Source organism: Phascolarctos cinereus, unplaced genomic scaffold, assembly GCF_003287225.1.
Source record: "Phascolarctos cinereus isolate Bilbo 61053 unplaced genomic scaffold, phaCin_HiC Scaffold_5;HRSCAF=322, whole genome shotgun sequence".
Classification (NCBI taxonomy): Eukaryota; Metazoa; Chordata; class Mammalia; order Diprotodontia; family Phascolarctidae; genus Phascolarctos; species Phascolarctos cinereus.
The window spans coordinates 443,527,481-443,537,478 of NW_027555958.1; the positions used below are offsets into that span (position 1 = coordinate 443,527,481).

Consider the following 9,998-nt stretch of genomic DNA (forward strand, 5'->3'; position numbering starts at 1 on the left):
ATCTATTCGTTCTGATCCACCAAACTTTTTTTTTTCCTGAACACTGACCCACCCAGTGGTGGGTCCTGGTGATACAAAGATAGGTAAGGTCATGATGTCTCTGCCATGGAATTTATCTCATTGAAGCCCCACAACAAGCTTGTAAAATAGGTAGATTATAGAGCACAGACGGGATAAAAGAGATCACTCAATAAGTCAGTGGCAGGAAGAGAATTAGAATCTAGGTCTCCACTCTCCGTCAATGGTTCTTTCCGTTGTGGGCAAGATGGAGACATAGGTTAGACCAAGTGTTTTCCAGCATGAAGACCCTTTTTAAAAGTTTCATAATAGTCATGTTGTTGGCATTGGTTAAGAAAACACTTGACAACAAGAAACTCCTAAGCATTCAATAACAGTGCTAAGTGAATTTGAATGTTACTCAGCACAACAGTCTCCATGTACATGTGAAAAATAATAATATCAATGTAGGGAGGTAGTTAATCTCTGACCATTTGATTGATACCACTAGTTGATATAATCACACACAAAAAAGAACATATAATAAAGTAATGAGGTATAAGTATATTAATGAGGTGTTGAATTGATTGTAAAGATAGTCCTCTATATCTTGTTTCGCCTTACCAAGTATGACAAATTTCCTCCAATAGAACTGGGAAGGGAGCTTGACTTTGGCTGGATGAAAACTGGCTATGGTCCTGGAGAACTTTAAATAGCTAAGCCTGCCAGACTTGGAGTTGGGCTAAGAGTTCAAGTGAATCCAGGTCATATATAATCCCTGTACCAAAGAACAGCAGCGGGGCCTCCGTGGTATCTAGCAACGGAGTACTTACCTTGTAGGAGATAGCCCATACCAAAGTTTGAGAACTAATACACATGAGAAAGCTTGAGGCATAGTTGAGGGAGCAGAGACACGCCATCTCCAATGAGACACACTCACAGGAAAGCAATCATTCAAGGAAGGAAATGATTTCAAGGAGCTTGATCCTTGGCAGCAGAGAAGACTCAACTATGTATCTAAGGCAAACACATCAGTAGGAGCTCATTACCTTATAGTAGTAGGAATCTAGATTAAGAAACTACACTCCAGAACCTGAGAGTAGTATTGGGAGGGTTGCATTAATATGTGCAAGACGTATTATTTATTCAGTCTGCAGAAGGTTTGTTTACTCATTAGTTATATCATGAGATTTAATGTAAGGGCTTGGGGCAAAACCTTTTCCAGATTTTGGTTGGTCATATCTGCATGTGGCCATGGGGGTTATATCACAGATCTAGTGCTGGAAGGGACCTTAGAAGGTCATCTAGCCAAGCCCTTACATTTTACAGTTGAGGAAACCGAGATCCAGAGAGGTTAAGTGACTTGTTCAAGACCACACAAATAATAAAAACTGAAGGACAGATTTGCACCTAGGTTTTCTGACTCTAGAATCAGAGTCCGCCCCCATAGTATTAGGCTTCTTCCTAAGGAAGGGACCAAGAATGTGGCTGAGCAGGTAGGAGAGACAAATCACCTTCACCTCTGGGTCTGGTGTTTTTATCAGTTAGGGAGAAGGGAAGAAATATCGGGTTTAAAAATAGGAATATCACATCCTCAGAGATGCCTGGTAATTATTAAGCCAGTAATCATCCCCTAGCTTACAGCCTAACCTTTAAAGAATCAAAATGCAAAGTGTGTGGAATAATCGCCATAAGTAAGCATGAAGCTCCTAACCAGAGACTAGAAATAAAGGCAACCAGCATTTATTAAGAGCTTACTCAGCACCAAATTCTGGGGACAACAAAGAAAGGCAAAAACACGGTCCACACCCTTCAAGGAATTCACATTCTAATGGGGGAGACAACAGACCCAAGGCCAGGGCTAACAAGAATACAAAACAAAGACAAAATGCTTGAGGGTATTAGAAACTATAGCACTTTTAAAGGCTTACCTGTGTAGCTTTTATTTCGTACCCGGCTAAGGCCCCAGATCTTAGTGAAGAGTGAATTCAGAGAGGAAGAGATTCCTGATTCGATTACTGGCTGTTACTGCTCAGGGTGCACAGCTGGGTGTAGGCCCCACCCCTTCTCAAGCACCCTCTATCCCCTTGGAGGATGACTGATGACTCTTTTTCTAATACCTTGTTGGTTTCTCCACCTGGGAATGATTACCCATGATAGGTCGAATCCTTTTTGCTTTATCTCAGGGGGAAAAAAAAAAAAAAATGCGAATATCCACACACACTTTTTAAATAAAGCTGATGAGAGGCAGTGTGGCCAAGCGGCCAGAGAACCAGCCTTGGAAACTAGAAAGATTTAAAGTCAAGTCTTTCCTCTGAAGTAAAACTGGCTGTATGAGCCTGGGCAAGTTACCCAATAATAATATCTAGCATTTATATAGTGCTTACCATGAGTCTTTAGTGCTTTACAAATACTGGCTCATCTGATCCTCACAACAACCCTGGAGGGAGGCCGCTATGATGATTCTTATTTTATTTTATTATTTTCCAGACCAAGGCTTTTATTTTATTCATTTCTTGCATTAAAAATATTCTTCAATGACATCTTCGGCCTGCGATTCCTTGCCATAGCCCTTAAAAACAACGCAACTCCAGCCAGCCGCTTCGCGGGCGGGGCTTTCCCTCTCTGTCAGCTACCCATTCACCCAGCTTCTTGTTGTCGTCAACCTTGACCAAGTTGATTTGGTGCTCAGCACACGGGGCCTCAACCAACTTTACATACATAGGTTCATCCCAGTTGGAAGCAAGAACACAAAGATGGGCTTGGCGTTTGTCCGAGGCTTTGGCAGCTTCACGAATTCCACGAGCGAGGCCATCGTGGATGAGTGAGGTCTTCAGCACTTCTTGTAAAGCGGTGTTAACGTCCGTTACACCTCCAGCAGCAATGCCTTCCTCGGCCATGGCAGCGGTTCACGGGTGAAGCTAAATGTTGAAAACACCCGGGAGCCTCCGCCTCCCGCTCGACTCAACGGCCACAGGGAAAGAGGATGATTCTCATTTTACAGGTGAAGAGACGGAGGCAGACGGAAGTTAAGTGACTTGCCCAAGGTCACACACCTAACCCCTAGGTGCCTTCTCTAAGACTATAAATTATGGAAAAGGTACAGACCTACCTTGGTAATGGAAGTTTCCTGACCTGGAAGTTCCCTATACGAATGAAATCACGGATCCAGTACCTATTACTGTCTTTCTTAGGTACTTAAAGCATTTGCTTTCTATGGGTATTGGTGGGTCTTATTTCCCATCTCAATCATCCTTATAGCTTTCTTGGTGAAAGCACTGAGTCTTTCACAAAACTATTAACAGCAGTTGAATGAATCAATGCATTCACAATGAGCTTGCTGGTGTCTCTCAGGGAATGGCTATAAACAGGTGACTTTAATCCCCAGGAACCACCCACAGAAATGATGCTTTTTTTTAGGACCTGCTCCATTTTCACTTCTCCCTACCTCTCATTCCTTTCCTTCCCATGTTTTTGTAACACCCTTTCTAGGATACTTACACTCATGGGTTGGGTCCCCAGAAGGCGGCTTCCCTCAAGATTTAGGGGGTGACATTGTGGGTGGCGGGTTACTCCTACAGACTCTTCGTGACCCTGTGGACCACACTGTCCTTGGAAGTTTCTTGGCAAAGATACCAGAGTGGTTTTACCATTTCTTTCTCCAATGGATTAAGTCAAACAGAGGTTAAGTGACTTGCCCAGGGTCACACAGCTAGTGTTTGAGGCCATATTTGAACTTAGGACGTCCTCACTCAAGGCCCAGTGTTCTATCCATTAAGCCACTCACTAACTGCCTTAATTAGCTTTTAGCAAAAAATTTTCCAGGAGAGTATAGTAAGAAGAGCTGGTACAAAACAGGAGCATGCCACAGCACAAACATACAGAACACAAATAAAAATAATAGGCTCACATTTGAAGTAAATTGGTGGTGAGGAACACATGTAGCATACAAATGTGGCAGAGGGTAACTAGTACCAATTCCTAGAACTGCAAGGCCTGGAAATACATTTGCTCTTTATAAAATCAAAGAATAAAATAAAAAATTAATTAATTAATTAATGTTTCATAGATTTAGAGCTAAAAGATACCTGAGAGTCCATCTAGTCCAACACCTTCACTTTACTGAGCTACAGAGAGATTAAGTGACTTGCCCAAGATGATTTAAAAAATTACTAAGAGGCAGAATTTGAACTCGGATCTTTCTGACTCCAGATCCTACGTCCTGGCTCCTTTTGGGAGCAACATTTTTGTTGGTCAGGCTGCTTGGCAGGGACCCTGGGGTCTGTTTTTTCTTGATTCCTTTATGCCATAAGGGAAGGATCATGTGCCCTGACACTATCTTTTTCCCTCAAGTGACATTCCAGGAATGGGAGACAGCTGCCAGAAGATGGAGTTTCTTGTTGGAGAAACAGCAAACATGTCAGTGCCACAATATATCCCAGAGCATATGTGTGTGTGGGTGGGGGGTAGTGAAGGAAGTTGTAAGAGATTAAAAAAGGCAGGAAGGGGCTAGTTTATGAAGGGATTTACAAGCCAGGCAGGATTTTATATTTGACCCTAGAGTTTATTGAGTAGAGGAGTGATATGGTTGCTTTAGAAAATCACTTTGGTAAGGGAGTGGAGGATGGATTAGAATGGGGAAAGACCTGAGGCAGGCAGACCCACCAAAGGCTATTGCGATAATCCAGGTGTGAGGTGATGAGGGACTGGACCAGAGTGGTGGCCATTTCAGAAGAGAGAAGGGGGCATATTTAAGAGATGTTGTAGAGGTGATATTGGTGAGAGATGTTACAGTGGTAAACTACCAGAGATGCTGCCGAAGTGAAATTGAGGAGAGATACTGCAGAGGCGAAATCAACCCAGAGATATCCCAGAGAAGAAATCAAGGAGAGATGCTGCAGAGGTGAAATTGGCAAGAGATGTTACAGAAGTGAAATTGACCAGAAATGCAGCAGAAGTGGAATTAAGGAGAGATACAACAGAGGTGAAATTGAGGAGAGATACTGCAGAGGTGAGGTCAACAAGGCAACTGATTGGATATGAGGAGTGAGAAACAGTGAGACTCAGGATGACACCTAGGTTTTGAGCCTGAAGGACTTACCCTCTACAGTAATATAGAAGGTAAAGGCGAGGGTTTGGGGGGACAGATAAGGAGTTCAGTTTTGAACATGTTGAGTTTAAGATGTCTGGCGTACATCCAGTTTAAGATGTGCAATAGGCAGTTGGAGATGCCAGACTGGAAGATGGCAGAAAGGTTGGGGTCTGTAAGTCTGAGAATTATCCATGTAGATGGTAAATGAATCCATTGGAGCTGATACTATGCCACTAAGTGATACAGTATATATAGAGAGAAGACAAAAGGGCCTATGACAGAGCCCTGTTAGATATCCATGGTTAATGAGTGTTACTGGGATAATCTTGTCTGATACCCTCACAGTGCTCAGAGAAAATGAGAAAGACTTTTTGCCTTTTGGGTGAATGCTCTGTGGAAGGACATGGACAGGCACATTCGTCCTGGACCAATGAGACCACAGATCCATCTGAGCATTTCTAGAGCCTAGCCCCAGATCAAGGAACCTCCTCACACATAGTTGTCATTTAGCAGATGCTCGTTGGATTGGAAGGTACCAGATGATCTTTGGGGATGAGCTCCTGAGTATCTGAGTCTGTTTCCTGCTCACCCCAGCTGAAGGCACCTTCCCTGCCTCTTGCCCCACGTACAAAATTGCTAGTCACAGTTCTGACAGACCCAGGCATCTCTCTGTTTCCCTGGGATGAGGACAGCCACATAGAGTGCTGCTCTCCTCTTCCTGGGCCATGGTCATGGGAAGAGATGGCCCGGGCCCCCTCCCTCCTTAGTTCCCTCCCACAGAGCTCCCCTTATGGGGCCAGAGGACTCTGCTCTTTGCCCCTTGGGTCAGTTCGCTGGATTCTCCTTTCTCCTCATGCTCCGATTATAGAGAGAGTGCGGTCTTGTCCTTTTGTCCAGCCTTTACAATGTACATTTCTCCCCAGTGAATTACAACAGAGAATTTTCTGCTTGTGCTTGTAGTCAATTCAAGATGTCCTGGCCCCAGGCCCTCATTCTCCTTTGTAAAAGAGGCAAAGGCCCAATTGTTTAGCAACAACTTTCTCCTGCCACAGGAAAGTCCCTTTTCCCTCTCTCTGAGGGCCCAACTATTCCTTTCACTTGACCCCTTGTTCCTGAGAGAAGGGGGAGTGGGGTGGGGCTGGGGGTGGGTCGGGGTTGTATTAGGGCGGCCAGTTTCTCTTCATTTCCCATCATGTTCTGCTCATTTTTGTACATTCCCTGGAGAGGGAAGGGAGGTGTTTTGAATTGGATGGAATAGTTTGTAAATGACAAGTCATTAGTAGGGTGTTATTTGAAAGCCCCGGCCAACATGATTCAGGAAACAAACACAACCTGGACGATCTTTCAACCTGTTGGTACCATTTGCTAGGGGGCTGCCTACTCCCTGAGCAGCCTGCCAGCTGGACCCAGTTCCCTGATTGCATCATAAGCCTCATGCATGTCTAAGTTAAACGCTCCGTAGGCCTTTGTCCAGAGGATCAACTCTTCTGGAGAAGAGGCCAGCCAACCCTACTAGCTGCCAACCAACTTGTCACTCACAGGGGAGGTAAGCCAGCCTAGCCGGGACAGCAAGGTACATTGAGGCAGAGACAGGAGGAGGCATGTGCTAGGCAAGTCAACCTATCTCAACTCCTACCTTCCCTCATACCCAGATGAGCCCAAGAGCCCCAGGAAAAGCAGGGACTTCCAGACCACTAGCCGTGCTTCCGTCCTACAGACCTCATTCAGGGAATCAGCCCTCTTGGAGTTGCTACCTCAAAACTGCTTCTGGCCAGACTTGAAGGCACACGCCCTTCATCCCTGCGGGGGAAGTTGGGGGATCGCTTGAGTTAAGGAGTTCTGAGCTGCTGTAGGGCTAACGCTGATTGGGTATCCATACGGTCTGATATGAGGAAGGGGCACCTGAGAGACCTTTCTCCATTTAGGAGATATGAATATTGGAGAAACTATTTTCCCAGGCTGTATGAATCTGGGAATGGGTATTAATAGATTTTTCTATTATTTTCTTTGATATTCTGTCCTAATTAAATATTTTGCTGTTTCAATGTACGATTCCTAGTTGGACTGTTGGTAAGGCATGGTTGAATTTTAGTTGGGTGGGATTTGAGCCACAGGAAGTAAGTTATCATTATCCCAAATATTCCCATGTCCAACCCTGACTAGTCTTAACATAGTCAAGTGTCAAACTCTACATATAAACCTTGTTGTACAAACCCTGAGCACAAACCATGTTGTGGGCTCCTTCTCTCACTCATTTAATATGTAAATAGATTCAGAATCTAAATGCAGGTAGTAAAAAGTAGAGATGACTCTTAAATAATTCTACTTCTAACTATAAAGAAATTAGACCAAGGTTTCTACCTAAAATTCTCCAAAGAAATATCATCCATAAAGTTTATAATTTATATGGCAGGCAATAAAAACACTGATTGAACTTGAGAAGATAGAAAACCAAGCAGCATGATGAGTCTCAGTGTTTTACGGGCCTTATGAACCACTCCAGCTGTCTTTCATAATGACTATTAGATATAAACCTTGTGTTCATTCTTTTTTCCAGGCGACCTCATATGTATTCTTCAAGCATAGATCAGGCAAAAGTCTCATTTTTCTATGCTGCTAAAGAAGAAGAATGTGGGTGGGAGGAATGTGTTTTACTGTAATCCCTGTGCATGGTTGGAACGTGGACTGGGTGACCTGGCATGCTGCAGCCCCTTTGACCCACTCTCTATACACCTATGACAAATGCTTCCAGGCTCAGTGGCAATGACCTGGTTGTAATTACTGAATTATTGCAAATATAATATCCCTTCGAGGTTACTTTCCTAACTCAAACTAGCAGGTTGGGTCCCCAGAGGGCAACTGATTATTTCTCCCCTCAGAATTCTAGGGTGTAAGCCTAAAGAATTGTGGTTTTCTTTTTCTCTTTATTTTCTGGGGGTGGGGGTGAGGTAGTGACTTAATACTGCCGTTTATATGAGCCCCCATCTGGTATGTCTCAACATAGATTAACCAGTTAATACTTCACTAAGGTCAATTTACCAATTAGCATCAATTAGCTTTTACAAAGGCAGTCTTTACTGAGAAGGTATAGAAAGGCAACCCCTTTCTCCTTTCCTGGAATCCCGATGCAATTCCTTTTTCTAATAAATGTTCTCCTCTGATACCTTCCCCCTCAGAGAAATAGTGATTCTCTCCAGGCTGGGCGGATACTGCTCCTTCTCTAGGCTGGTCTTCCATTGGAATGCCAGATTCCAACCTGTTGGCTCTTTTATCCAATACCCCCTCCCCCCAGGGGCCTTACTGATTCTCTCTTAAGTCAACCACAAGGCATTTCCTGGGGTCGCTTCGTCTGCTTGCATTCAATTGTTCAAGTATTTCACTTCTCCCAAATTGATTTAGAATTTGTCTGTACCCAGTCTATGCCTTTATAACTGAGGTTTAAAGTATGGGAACCCCATCAACTTGTTCAGTTGAAGCCTTTTCCCAAGACAGCCATGATAACAACTGAAGAAAGTGCCTGGGGAAGACTGTGGAGTATATTCCTACCTTTCCTTTCCTCCTCTGTCAAGATATTAGGAGACAGTGTTTTCCTGAGCTGCGGCCCAGCAAGTAAGTTGTGCCCTGAGCTTGGCATAACAGCAATCCTTTGGGCTCACCCTCTGGGTGATCTTGCCCTCTGGCAAGATCACGTAATTATTGTATTGCTTTGACCAGCGCCAGGTGTTTTCTGAGCTCGGACAAGCCCAGGACAAGCTCGGACGGGCGCCCGTGTTCCGGTCGTGAAGCCCTGCTATGACTCAAACTTGTCTCATTGTTACTGTTACCCCTCAATGTGAGGGCTGCAGCTCACTGTGTAGCCATTGGTAGAAATATTGAGATTTGCCTGCACTAAAGGGGGTCCCCCCACTATGGGTGGGGCCCCAGCACATGTGTCTAATTTGCCTCCTTGCTTGTAAGCCATTTCCCTCACTTTGAAATTAAACTTTTGTTGGATTCCTGACTCTCCTGTCTCTAGCCTCCTCTGTTTGGCTCCAACCATCTACAGGTTAGAGGCCAGTTCGATTCAGATGATCCTTCCTCCCTTCTTCCTTCTTTCCTTCCTTCTTCCTCCCTCTCTCCCTCCCTCCCTCTTCCTTCCTCCTTCTTCCTTCCTCCCTCCTTCCCTTCTTTCCTCCCTTTCATCCTTCCTCCCTTCCTCTATTCTGAGAAGTAAGAAAATCTTGGAGGAAAATATGGATTCAGGAGATTATCTTACATTCCAACAAAACCTGTCACATTTACACAAAACTTTACATACATTTTTCAGAGTGCTTTAGCATATATTATCTCCTTTGATCTTCACAACAGCATTAAGTAGGACAAGTATTATCATCTTTGTTTTACAAGGAAGGAAACTGAAAATGGAGAGATTAATTGATTTGCCTAGGGCTACAAAATTGACTTGTGTCAAAACTTCAACTAGAAAATTAGTCAAAAACATACAGAATCACAGAATCTCAGAGCTGGGAGGGACCGTAAAGTCTAACTTGTAGCCAAAGACAAATGACATCTACACAGTTCGGATCTAACTCCCAGCTGAATATCTCTAATGAAGTAGAACCTACCATTTCCTAGGGCAGCACATTCCATTAAGGGACAGATCATAATTTTTTTTTTCAAGTTTATCAAGCTGGAACTCACTCTGGGGTCAGGCAGAAAATACCTTATACCTCTTCCAACCTCTTCTTTCTCTCAAGTCACACAACTGAACCACTCTGATGTTCTTATTGTATTCGTTGTCATAGAAATCAATAGTGGACCATGGTGGTCAAAAAAAAAAATTAATATGACCCTAATCTGCATCAAGAGGAGGAGAGCGTCCTTCATGAGGAAGGTGGGCATTCTGCTATTCCTTGCTCTAGCCAGATCA

The 9,998-nt window shown here is 43.9% G+C and overlaps 1 pseudogene; it reads right to left on the reverse strand.

The window, feature by feature from the left end:
• Positions 1-2,506: 2,506 nt before the first annotated feature.
• LOC110200230 (small ribosomal subunit protein eS12 pseudogene) lies at positions 2,507-2,978 on the reverse strand (annotated as a pseudogene).
• Positions 2,979-9,998: the final 7,020 nt, after the last annotated feature.